Here is a 13,268-nt window from a genome sequence, read left to right on the forward strand (position 1 = left end):
GCAGCAAGGACGCATGTCTGTCTTGGATGTCCAGACAGACAAGGATGGATGTCTGTCTCCTTAGAGCATGCAAAGGTAAAAAAAATGCTTACAAGAAATTATTACCCCTTGTAACCAAGTACATCAAAATTTTAACTGTACTTGACTGTATCTGGGTGATGAGGACAAACTGCTGTACATGTAGAGACCATAAACAATGCAACAATTAGGGCAAAGCTGATGAAGTAGCTGGAAAGCAGGGATGTAGATTATTCTGAAGGTTTACAGGAACAGAGACTGAAGAACAATGAGAAGTACTTCCAGAGCTGCATCAAACAACCTTAAGAGAGACAAGGCTCACAGAAGCCCACCTCTATGAAGTGCAAGACTCCCTACATCAATCAAATTAGAATTCAATGAGGCAGGAGAGATGTCATGAAAGCTAAGATTTGAAAAAAAGAAAGTTACACCCACAGAGAAGTCAGCAAATACTTAATCCAAGAAAAGTACCTTAAAAAGTTAGCCCCAAGTAGCGGGGTTTATTCTTCAATGCTTAGCTTGTGATACAAGAGGAATTCAGCTTAAGAATGGAAAGCTTAAAACAACTGTAACTACAGATGACTTCAGAGTGACTCCACAATACCTGAAATTATTTGCAAGATACCGGAATTAGGCTGGTGTGTGATAGATTTGAGCCCAGACACCAACAAGTCACTTTTTAAAAAATAAAAACAATTTTGGACATCAGTTTCAGAAGCTTCCCTTCATCCCATGTGTGCCTTCAAAATAAAAAGTTAAATTCACGTGACTGGTCTCCAGCCCCCTGGATTTCAGTAGATCCCCAGGGGAAGGGGTGCAGGCAACCTGTTATAAGCGCTATGACATCCCAGTAACGGGGCTTACTTGGACACTTCAGTTCAATGAGCTCTGATGCTGGCAAGCAAGTAAAGGCTGCACGGTGAGAGCAGCCTTGTTGGATAACCACACTCAGAGAGCACTTACCAGTGGTACATGGGAGAACACACCAAGCACGCGTCCAGTTCAACTCACTGATTTCATTGCCAACAACAAATGGTGAGAAAGAGCGGGCTTGGGACAATAGGAGAAGGGTAGAAGAATGGCAAGGCAATTACAATTCTGCACAACTGACACACTGGAAAAGTGTTCTGGAAGATATCAGGTACAATTATGGAAGATATGCTCAGGCAGCATTACCCAACCAACCGAGGCAACAGCGAGTTGAGTTCCTCAGAAGGAAGCTGTTGGCTATGCTGGATCAACAAGCTGACCTTGAAACAATGCTGGGCTGTTGTAATGAAGTCAAACGCATGGGGATGCATAGACAAGCATGCCAGCTCCAGGGCATATGAAACAGTCTTTTTACTCCACGCAGCACAGGAAAGCCTCAGCTGGAGTACAAAGTTGGGCTTTGAGCACCACGCTTGAAGACCAGTGTGAGCTAACTTGGGTGCTTAGAAAAGAACAAGAACGATTAGAGCTGAAAACAACGTGACCTCTCGGGAAGAAGTGAAGACACTGGCCTTACTTAGGTCAACAGCATCACAAGGCTGCAGGGAGTGAAGGGAGACAACACACAAGGGAACAGGAACACGACAAAAAACAGTTCAAATATATTTAAAGAATTACTACGCGGAAAATAATATGCCCAGGGTATTAGGCAGTAAGCTTGAGCTGCAGTGATGAAGATGTCGAATTCCATATTCAAAAGAAGCTTTAATGCCAAGAACAGCAAAATGCTGAACTGGAGAGAAAGTAGAGCTAAACTTCTCTTCTGAATCACATTAGATGCATAATCCTGTCACAGGGCAGTAGACTCACAACCAGCCCACATCCTTTTCAGCCCTTTTGGGGCTACCTCAATTTCAAGCTACTATGTGTTTGCTATCATCCAACAGGTGAGTTTTATTTGGAATGGGCTAGAAGTCAGTCTTTTGATTTTTCAAATTAAGACTCCATTAGAAATTTAATTTGCTTGTCCAGGTGAAATTTAGTGTACAACAGAAAAGTCACGCCTGCCTTATACCTTCCTCATGCAGAAATAGATCAAGTCCAGTTATCTCCCACAGCAGTATGAGAGTTTTGTCAACATTTTAGTATCCTGCTGGTATTTTCTGCTCTGGCCAACAGAATCCAGAATCAGATGTCTCCAGGACGATGTGTACTTACCCTGCTGACAACCTAGAACCAGCACTTCGGTGATGTAAGAGCTTCCATTGATGTGGTGTCACAAAGCATCCTCACAGAGCGCACACACACACACCTTCCACTGCAGCTGCAGCCTTGGGCCTGGTTACAGCTTCCTGCCTATGGAAAATGCTGCATGCAAACCAAGTACTCCAAAATAAAAACAGATCCAAAATCTTGCAGACATGGAGCTGATACAGGGGGCATTAGTTACAGCCAGTCAGAGAGGAAGTCTGTGCCTGAAATAAGTTACACGCTCGCATTTCAACTGCGAAAATCAAAGCTGAGAAACTGGGGAAAAAATGAACTGAGTGCCTAAGCACAAACAGGACACCTAAGAAGCACACAACAGTTGGACAAAATACTATGTTTTTTCTTCCTCTGTAATAGTTCCAGTATACAAGTAGTTCTCCAGGTACTGGTCTGATTTGCTTAAATGCCATGCTTCTGAACAGATTTGTGAAACATGAGAGCAGCAGCAGTCTACCTTGCTCTCCAAGGGTTCAGAAATTTCTTACTCAAATACTGGAGCAGGCAGCCCCGGTCAGGATGTAGTGTTAGCAGAAGATACAGTAAGCAAGGACACATAGCTGAGCTTCAGTGGACTACCACGCATACTGAGAAGTGAACAGCCTAACCTTAAAATTCACAGCAGTATCTTCTAACCAGTAACTCTGCCTTTCAACAGCCCCTCCTTAGAGCAAACCCCAACACTTCAGTTTAGCCTCCCCAAGATACCCACATGTATCAAATTCATCAAGATTCACTTCAAATCACTTTTTAAAAATGCAAAGATTAAGTTTTGGGTACCCACGCTCTTCCCCCTCCCCACTAGAAGAGATATGTGCCATGTTTTAGCTAATTAAGGCAGTAGTTATTCAATGTTTTCATTACTCCTCTCTCCTCCTCACTAAATATTGTATCAAATTATGCTGTGGAGCACAGCAGCAGTCTTAGAGCATGCTTACACACCACTATGCTCAATTACAGACAGGACATAATGAATGATTATTTGCCACTACTATTAGTATGGGATAAGCAAAGAGGTTATTACTTCATTTTTAAATGAAATAGGATTTCAAAATTCTAAATATCAGTTTATCAAAAAACTACTGGCACACACACCAATCCTAGGTACCTAAATACATCCCTTCAAAACAAACCACACCCGCAAACAGCACACAGAACAGATGTCTCCTACGCTATGACAGCAAAGCTGCTTCACGCCATGATTTGAAAATCACCTGCAACCTCAGTGGCCATCTTTGTGTTGAATACGGAACACTGAGCTGCCAGAGACAGCACCCTGCAGATCCAGAGCCATCCGGCCTCAAGCATGTTTCAACAGCTTGGGGTTTGATTCATGTTCTGCATCGCACCACAGACCCCAAGCAAACAAACCAGCCTTCTTCACATCCTGCACGTGACTTCTGGGTTCTAGGAGTCGATACAGCAACAGGGTTTGATAGAGAAATGACATACGGGCTTTTTGCTTCTTCCTTAAATACGTGAAGTTTTCATCCCTCTAAAAACAAAATAGGTCACACCAACAGAAGCCTCAAAGAACGGCAAGTGCATTTGTCAGTGGGAAAATGGGGAGTTAAAGGAAGCAGTGGCCTTTAAAACAAGAATTTGCCCTATAAGCAAGACTTTGATGGGTGGAATAAAGAACCCAAACATCACGAAGTATCCACTAGTAACCATACAAAATGTGAGCAAGATAGGAGTACTTTACTACTACAAAGTCTAAAGCCACAATTAAGGCAAAAAGTAATATACGCACAGAGTACTGAAATCAAGGATTTAGTGCCATTTACCTCAACATAAGCTGCACGGAGAAAAGTTAAACATGCTGTAATAATAATTTGAACTGCTCAATTAAGTTAAAAAACACATTTACCATACAAATTAAAAAAACCTCCCAAACCCCTCAAAGGCATTAAAGCTGTTCAGTGTTATTTGAGATGCAAATTACAGACCTAAAGTTAATATAACACCAACAGAAGTTCCTATTATTCCTATTCATGGCTCAAGGGGAGGTGACAGTAGAAAGGAGCCACAGCCTTGTTGTACAAGGTCTCCTTAGGACAGTAGAGGTGCTAGTTTGTTTTTAAAGATAACTCACCTTAGCTTTTAAATAGAAATTGCCAAATTACAACTGATCTTTCATAAACCCGTAAGTCTTAAATGCATTAACAAATGCAAGCCAACTGCCTGGGCTGGCTGGGGGCTATTAAAGGGAAACAGGGATTATTCAGAAAAAGAGGAATCCAGATTCTGCCTTCCTGCATCGCAGATCCCAGCACAAAAGTAAAGGTATAGACAGTGCTGCTGCAGTTATCTCATCAACCCTTTCCTGTAGCAGCTGGGTTCCAATTTTAAAGCTCAGCAAATGCAGGAACAGCTTTCTTCCATCTCAGATGCCTTTCCCACAACGACACGCGTTTCTGCCTATACAGAGACAGTTTTGCAAATGACACTTCTAATGACAGCTCCAGGCAAAATACTGTTTGATTTCACACTCCTAGCTCCATCTGCAGACACACCTACACACGCTGAAGGGCGATTACCATCGCTGGCACCGGGCGAGGGTCTCTGAGTGCCTCCAGAGCTCTAGGCCTGCAATCTGATGCATCATTGAAAGTATTCTTCCCTGCACTTAAATACAAGAGGTTAATTTTCATGGGAACTTCAACCAGTGCTGTCATACCAAATTCAGAGCAACGATGCTAGCGTTAAGTCATCAGAACCCTTGATCTTACCGCTAACATCAACAAGCGTAGCGTAAGTGATGGCCTGCATTTCAATAAAATATAACCAAGTACTAACAGCAGAAGCCAATTATATGTATTTTTTTTATAATTCAGTAAGTTTTCCTTATGTAAAGTAACTTAAAGACTTTATGCATTCTAAAGCACGATTGTGAACTGTTTGCATAAAGGAATATTGCTGCCAGTAAACCAACGGCCGTAACCCAGATCACATATGTAGCAACAACCCGGCCTACCACCTCACCCCAACCTAAAAATTAGCAGAAGCAGGGCCTTCAGAAGGCATTTCTGCCCACTACAAAGCGTTAAGTCAGGAGTTTCTTGCCAGCTTGTCGATGACATCATTTTCCCAAAATGACTGAAACACAAAAAAACAGTACAAGTAGTAAAATAAAGGCAGTATTAAAGAGATGACAATTACCTTGATTTCAGGTTTTTCTACACTTGCAGAGTACTGCAGTATCCAGCCATATCATCACAGAAAAAACTGTAACAGTTCTAGACTTAAAACATACCTCCCTTTTGAGAGCAGCAGAAACTCCTTAAAGAAAGCCATTTTCTGAAAAATTGACTGGTTTTACAGACTCTCTTCCTCTCTGGACTGCAGTATTTCACTGATGGCACGGATCTTGTTAGCCACATCTAAAGCGAAGTTGTCAATGGCTACCTCTCAGGCATGCAGTCAATCGATTCAAACAACTTACCTGCCAGGAAGCCATCAGCCAGTACACTACACTGACCTCAGGCAGCTGATTTCCCAGCCTTGAATTTCCTCTCCAAAATTAACAAGGAGAAGGCTACCTACCATTCACTCCTTCAGGAGTGTTCCTAAAGCCCTTCACAGCTTTGGGGTTGCCACCTCCCAGCAGGCTTCTATTACTCACATAACCTAGAATAAGAGTTACAGCTACTCCTGTACCAAACAGGAATTTCTTAAGTTTTCTACCAAAATATAAACTTAAATAAAAATTTATAAATTTCTGTGGATTGTACAAGACTAAAGACTAGGTCCTATGAACATTTTAGCTCCAAGATAATTCTTACATTAACTAGAGATCTCAAGAATGTAACCTAAAAATAGCCCAATGAGTTTATTCTACAGAAATAAAAGTTTCAAGCAAGCAAAGATTTTTCCTAAGAAAAGCTCAACCTGTATGCTTGCAGACAAGAAGGAAACTCACCATGGCCAAGAGGCAAAACTGCTGTGTATATTACCACCTCCAAACTATGCAAGAAGAAATGAAAACCACAACATAAATACTAATACTTTCCCTTAAAGGTTTAATAAGGCTTCTTACTGCTATTTAAGAAAGCTCAAAGCAAAACCAGAAAGGACAAATTCTTAAAACAAAAACTCTAAGCCAGTAACAAAAAAGTGTAGGGGCAAAAAAAAAGAATCATGTTTGGAAAGTTTTAAGTACACATGCTTCTAAAGGGAATAATCTATCAAACCACAGGAGGTGACTAGAACTGCCATCATCACTGCTAGCACAAAGGAATGTAGATTGGGGGGAGGCAATAGAGGAAGGGGGAGAAAGAAGAGGGAAGGGAAAAGGGCAAGGAACTAAAAGAGGGAGCTACAATAATAATGGTTACCAGACTCCCAAGGAATTCCTACAGGAAAGTATAAATCCTACACAGCAAAATAAAACAACCCAAAATAAAACAGCCAGTGCAATATATTGAAAAATCTCTCAAAGTTAAGCTCTCAGTTTATTTGCCCACCGTATTTTCATAAATTTGGTTTTATGCCATACACTAAGCTTCCAAAAGCTAACTCAAATGTTGCAAATACACACAGTTCTTCTTCCAGCCTCCTTGTCCTTCCCAATCACAGTAGCCTGCCCAAAACAGCTTTCAAGAGAAAACAGGGAAGTTTAACTACCCCAAATCTAAAATATCCCCATATAATTATTTAATCAGCTTTAATTCTTCCACTTAAGAGACAATAACTACGGGTTACACACTGGCAGATACAGGCCGCTAGAGGACAGACAGATTACCCCAGCACAAGATATCCTCTCAGGATATCATCAGGGGGATCCTACAGATCAGTATTTTAAGTTTACATCTAACAGCCAGCTCACACTTCCGTGTGAAGAGCAGAATCTTGTTATTGACAGAAATGAGAGAAGATTAAAAATACTGGACTGATAGCATTTCCCAGAAATTCAGCATAAATGGATAACAAACTGATTTTTTGGTTAGGAATTCCTCGCTAGCCATATGGAAACCACCTCACGTAAAACTACCTGGAACGTATTTTAGCTCCCTATACATACCAATCTCCTGCCTCAGTGGAGTTATCTGCCAGGCGTTCTCAGGAGCCCAATAACTGTACAGACGCAAGCTCTCCTGTCCTGATTATATTCATTGCACCTCCAATAAAAGCAGATCTCAAGTCACGCACCGCGATAGGAAAGTTTTTTTTTTTTTTTTTGCCTTTCAGGAAACGCTGCCCTCCAGATTTCATAACCCTGTCTCAAAGCGAGCAGCCTATTCACAATTAAAACCCGCAGAAGAAATACTTCAGCTTGCCACAACATACAGAAACTTCCTGCTCCTTGCCAAAAAAGCCTCCGATGGAAACATTTCTCTAGCAGCCCGAATCGGAGGCAACGCGGCAGCGAGGGCTGCAATAACTGTTCTAATTTTAATGTAAGCACAGCGGACCCGAAAACAGACGCGACCAGCTGGCTCAGCTCATCCCCGGGCCTTGGCGTTGGAAGTCGGTGCCTTATCGGGGCTGATTCAGGCTCGCGTGAGGAACCCGAAAGTTGGGGTGCTGTTACACAGAGGGGTTTCGGTAAGGGCTGCTTTTGGGGTAGCCGTGAGGGGTGCGTGGTTTGCCTGCAGGGAAAGGGCTCAGCCCACAGAGCCCTGCCACAAGGGTGATGCTACGGGGTGCCGGGGGTCAGCTGCACCCAGCCCCTCCGCTTCACCGCGCCTTGGGGGATCTCTTCCCATAAAAGCCAAAATTTCCCCCAAATCGGTTAAATTCAGGCCTTACTGCGGGCCGTGCAGGCAATGGGGCCGTTGCTGGAGCCCAACTGCCCGAACAAAGCCGCGCTGCTGCCCGGGCAAGGGCTGGCATGGCACAAAGACGCTATTTAGCAGCAGATCTCAGGTATTAGTTTATTTTTTTTTTAATCTTCGAGGCCACAAATAGAGGATCACAGCGCTGGGGGTGGGGGTATCCGTGATGGTTGGGGTGCGGGGACACCCAGAGCCGCAAGGAGCGGGCGGGGAGGGATCCGCACCCCCACCACAAAGGAGCCCTGCACTGCCACATTAACCCCTTAATTAATTTTTTAATGATTTTTTTTTTTTTTTAATTTCTTGCCTTTCTACCACCACCCCCCCCCCCAACACCATGAAGCAGCCGAGGCCTCGCCGCCCGGCCCCCCCCAAGCCCCGGACAGCCCCCAGCCGTTATCCCAACGGCCGTTAACGGCCGGCTGCGATCGTTAACGGCCGCCGGGGGCTGCACCCCTGGGCCCTCCCCCCCCCACCCCGCTCCTGTTCCCCCCTGCAGCCGGTACCTGCGCCCGACCGCGCCGCCTCCCCTGCGCCTCTGGCCCGAGCTCCTCAATGGCAATTGAACAAAACACAGCCGGCCCCGCCCCCTCCCGCCGCCCGCCCGCTCCCATTGGTTGCCGCGCCCGCCCGCGGACCTTTCACCCGCCCTGCCATAGGGCGGTGAGGCGAGGCGGCCCCGCCCACAAAGGGGGCGGGGGGCCCGTAACGAGCGCACGGTCCGCGCTGCAGGAGCGAGGCGGGGAGTACGGAGGCGGACTACAGCCCCCAGGAGGCATTGCGGCGGCGCGGCTCCCTTCTCTCATTGGCTGAGCGGTTGAGGAGGGGGGACACCCATTACGTCATCGCGGCCCCGGATGGAGGCGCAAGGAGGGCGCGCGTGGCGCAGCGAAGCCTAGCCGCCGCTTCTGCGCATGCGCGATAGTGAGGGGCGGGGCGGGCACCGACGGTCCCGTCATGGTGGCGGGGCCGGGCCCGGGCTGGCGGGGGGCGGCTCCTGAGGCGGCCCCGGGGGGGCGCACCCGGGCCTGGGCGGGCACGGAGGGAGCGGGACGGGCACCATGAGGCTCCCCCCGCTCCTATTTCGGGTCCTTCCCGGCCGTAGTGCTGTGTAACGTGGGGTTACACCGCCCTCTGCCTGCCCCCGTCAGGCGGGCAGCCCGCTGGGGTGCCTCAGGTGCACGTCCCGCGGGGGGTCGGGAGGGGTGCCATGTTCTCTCGTCTCTCAAAATGGAGGCTTAAAAAAAAAAATAAATCACGTTATTCTGCAAAAAAAAAAAAAATATTCCTATGGGAGTTTTTCAGAAGCAGCCGTGAGTCAGGCGCAGCGAGGAAGCGGAATGTGTTTGGACAACAATTGCGTTGTACACTTGTCAGGGCAGGGACTGCTTTATGTGGTGCATAATCCGCAGCGCTGTGAGAAACCAAGCCCTGATTTACTGTTGCCTACAGGCCTAACGCCGCTGCGTTACAGGCATTTGGTAACCATTAACAAGCTCTTTGCATCCCTTTAACAAGCATCTGTTATTTCAGCCTTCCACAACCTGTCCTTGAATTTTTGCATGTTACACTTTGCTTCCACACCTTTCCTTTAACCCAGAAGTTTCTCAGTTCACCTCGTTATCCTGTAAGATTTTGATGAATTACAAGACCATGCAACAGTAGGTATCTTGAGTTTAGCAAAGCAGAGTACAAATCAAAACTCTGTAACTGGGACATCCTTATTTTAGCTTGGCTATCTTCTAGGCTTTCAAATTTTAACCCTAGAAGACCAATACCTTAAAACTAATCTTATTTCAAACAGTATTACCATTTTTTTCTGCTTGCTTTTTGTCACTATCATACATTTTTGACACCCCATGTAACCCCTAAAGCACCCATTTTCTTGAAATGTTTGCGTATTTATTTTGATAAACCTTAGGCTGAAATCGTTTTGGATGGTTTACCAAAGTACCTTTCACAAATTATACACTGAATATTTAATTTAGTGAACTAGTTCTCTGGAAGATCAACATCTATCTCTCTTTAGAAAGATCTTGCAAGCGATTAAAGGTACACAGCTTTTTTCCCATCGTTCAGTCCTAGTTCTTAAAATACTTTCTGGTTGTGCTCATTTTGCTTCTGGCCTTGTTGTGAATTCTGGTACATGGGAAATTGTAGTTCATCTGTTTCATCATCCTATCCATATCTTTGGCAGGGATTTGGCTCCATTCTGTAATCAGTTTTGTTTCTGTACACAGAATTCCCCATTGAAAACAAATTATCCCTGAAGTATTTCATTGCTAAATCCTTATCCAAACTTAGAATTAACAGTTTAGTTTAAAAAAAATCATCATAATTTTATCTTTCACAACCATTATAACCAAGTGTTTCACCGGAGTTTAACAGTGAGAGCTTTTTAAGTTGGTTTTCCCTTACCTATGCGTTTAACCATTTTCATAGTTGCTCTTAGTTAAGCCACAATTTCTTTTCTCCAGCCTCCCGCACTATTTCCACTGTAAGTAATGTAAAACTAGAGGGAACTTCATACTTCTGAAACTCAACTGCTTCTTGATTGCAGCAGTTTACTTAGAACCATCCCTGTGGCCGTGGGGGAGGCATGTGAAAGGGTTTACAGCTGCATTCCCCCAGCAGTGAGCTCTCAATTTCCACAAGCTAGAGACTTCCAACCAATGTAAGAACCTCACAGTAATTAAATTACCTTATGGACTAGATAACTCTGGTCTTCTCCTGTAATGCTCCCCTGTAATTTCTCCCTTGATTCCTTTTATCACCCTCCATTCTTTTCTCCAACTTTATCAGATTTTTTTTCCATTCTGACAATGGCTTATACTCTGTTCTTTTGGGGTGGAGCTGCTTTCAACCCTGTAGTCCTCAAACGGGTGGGAAGCTGAGCCCTAAGCTGGTCATGGTACAGAGGTGGTATTTCCTCTGATCAGTTGGCTGCATCTCAAAATTTACCTCATGGGCAAATCACATACAACTACAAGGGTCAACAAAGACGAGGGGACTATGAGGGACACAGGAGTGAAAGATCTTATCTGAGACAGGGCAGGTGGCAGCTTTAATCAGTGTCTTTCAGTGTTAAACCACAGTCTTCTTTTATACCCAGGAGTAAAGCTCTGGCAGGGATCCAGGTTATAATTCAGATTTTGGTAAACACAAACCTAAATTTCCCTCATGACAAGGTTTGATAGTAATTGTCTAGCACTTCAAAATATCTAATTACAAACATGCTACCACATGTTAAAGTGGTTGATGTCTGTTCACTCAACTGTGGTCTCTAGGAAGGGCCATCTGTTTCCAACAAAGCAGTGAGACATGAATGTAGACAGGTTTCTAAATTTAAAAACCACAACCACACAACAACAACAACAAAACCACCTAAAGAGGTAGTGACACAAAGATGTCTTTACAATAAAGCACCGGCCAAAATAGGTGTAACGAGACCATCAGAATGACCCTTGGGAGAAAGTTTTCATCTAGGGGAGCAGATGCATGGCATGGTTGTTCTAAGAGAGCGTTCTGGGGAACCCAAAATACTGGAGTAATTATGTGTATACAAGTCTTCAGCACACATACAGATAAGAGGTTGAATTTGGTCAATCGTGACCTATATATACAAATAGGAATAACATATACATAAAGGAATTAGCAGTTCTTAAATCCCATCTCAAGACATATAGGCGCAGTTATTTGGGAAAGAAAAGTTCTTCCTTCCTTGGTCAGAATATGGTGGATACGCATGTGTGGCACATTGGCTTTACCTCTCCTGTGAAAATAAGTAGACCTTAACGCACCGTGTGTGGTAGTATACTTGTCTATCTAGGCAAATTACCACCTAGTATGAAGAAGGGAAATGGAGGAAACTATGCGGCTCAGTTCTTTTTCTTTTTTTTCTTTTTAATTTTTGTTACTAGCTGTAGATAAGAAGCCTAGCAACTGTTTGATCTCGTTATTGTTTTAAAGATAGTACAAAAATGTTCTGACACTCTAAAGTTCAGAGCTGCTCATAAGGTTAAGATGAACATTTCCAACGCCCTATTTCAAATTGGTTGAAAGGTACTTTGTACACTAATCAATTTTTACTTAGCACAGCATTACTGAGCCAAAAGTTGTATATTTACTACATACAGCGGTCCTTTTACAATGAAGCAACACAATTGAGTTGGGATATTGATTGCAAGTACATTGATTGCAAGTCTTAGGCAAATTTACTCAAGTCGTGGTATTTCTCTTCCTGTGGTAGTCATGGTTAGTCATTCATCTGTTTCTACATAAACTGTGTATAATGGAAGAGGGACCTCTGTTTTAGAAGACAAATTTATGAAGATCTGTCAGAAACATTCCATATCCTTCACTGATCCTCTTTCCTTTAGGGTCACTTCGCAGTTGCCCTCAGGAGCAAGTGGGCAATGTGGATTCCATCTCTCAGTCCATGACCTTCTCACTCAAGGGAGTGAAGACAAGAAGTGGACTGACTTCAGAGTCTGACGTACAGCAGGTACAGGAGACACAGCAAAAGGTACTGAGGTGCTAAGATATCCTGTGTGATTGAAGGAGATGTTTCAGCATGGCTGATGCTCATCAAAGATGTTTTTTACACTTCTCCATTCTCTCTGTCTAGCAGTTTCACAGCTGAGAGTACAGGTTCTGGGCACAAGAGGAAGTTCTGCCACTAATTATATATTATCAGTTGGTGGTTTTGATGCTAACCTTGCTCAGACTGTTCAAACAGATCAGTTTTCTCTATAAGGAACTTTTCCTTATTTATGTTCAAGGGCTTGTTATGAATGAGATAAAGCAGTAAGAATGCTAAATAAATAAGCTGGAATCGAGAAGCAAGGGAGTGTTCAGCATCAAAATCTGAAACAAGCAGAGAGCTGACATCCTGGGATATTAGAATCAGGGGTCTCATATACCACTACAAGTTGGCTAGACATTATGTTCCTTGTGAACTCTTAAACGGATTTTGAAAATGTTGAGTTAATCATGACCAGATCAAGTTTTATGGGATTTCATGGAAGGGTGACTCCATCCCGTGCCCCCTGTACACAGCTGACTTTCCCTACACCCAGCCTTTCACCTCCCTTACCTGCTATTCCAGCTACACAGTTGCCTGCTTCTTGTTAAATTGAGCCATCTGACCAGGATGTACTCCGTTTTTCAGGGTCTGAATTAGCCACAAAATTTCGAAAAGGGCAAATGGAGCTCCAAGTACTGAGCCAATACAGCATTGTTCTGCTTTTCACTGCAGTCCCCTAGGAGCAGTCCCAC

The 13,268-nt window shown here is 44.1% G+C and overlaps 1 protein-coding gene across 4 annotated transcripts in view; it reads right to left on the bottom strand.

The window, feature by feature from the left end:
- FAM53A (family with sequence similarity 53 member A) overlaps nucleotides 1–8,607 on the bottom strand; it is a 70,086-nt gene extending 61,479 nt beyond the window's left edge. The window contains exon 1 of one of the 4 annotated variants that reach the window (XM_066995583.1): nucleotides 8,498–8,607. The gene's annotated coding sequence lies outside the window, so the exon portion shown is untranslated. Of the gene's footprint in view, nucleotides 1–2,023; nucleotides 2,160–8,497 lie in introns of those variants that run through there. The other 3 variants (XM_048046003.2, XM_048045980.2, XM_013178338.3) reach the window with 3 other exon arrangements.
- Nucleotides 8,608–13,268: the final 4,661 nt, after the last annotated feature.

This window comes from Anser cygnoides, chromosome 4, assembly GCF_040182565.1.
Source record: "Anser cygnoides isolate HZ-2024a breed goose chromosome 4, Taihu_goose_T2T_genome, whole genome shotgun sequence".
Lineage (NCBI taxonomy): Eukaryota > Metazoa > Chordata > Aves > Anseriformes > Anatidae > Anser > Anser cygnoides.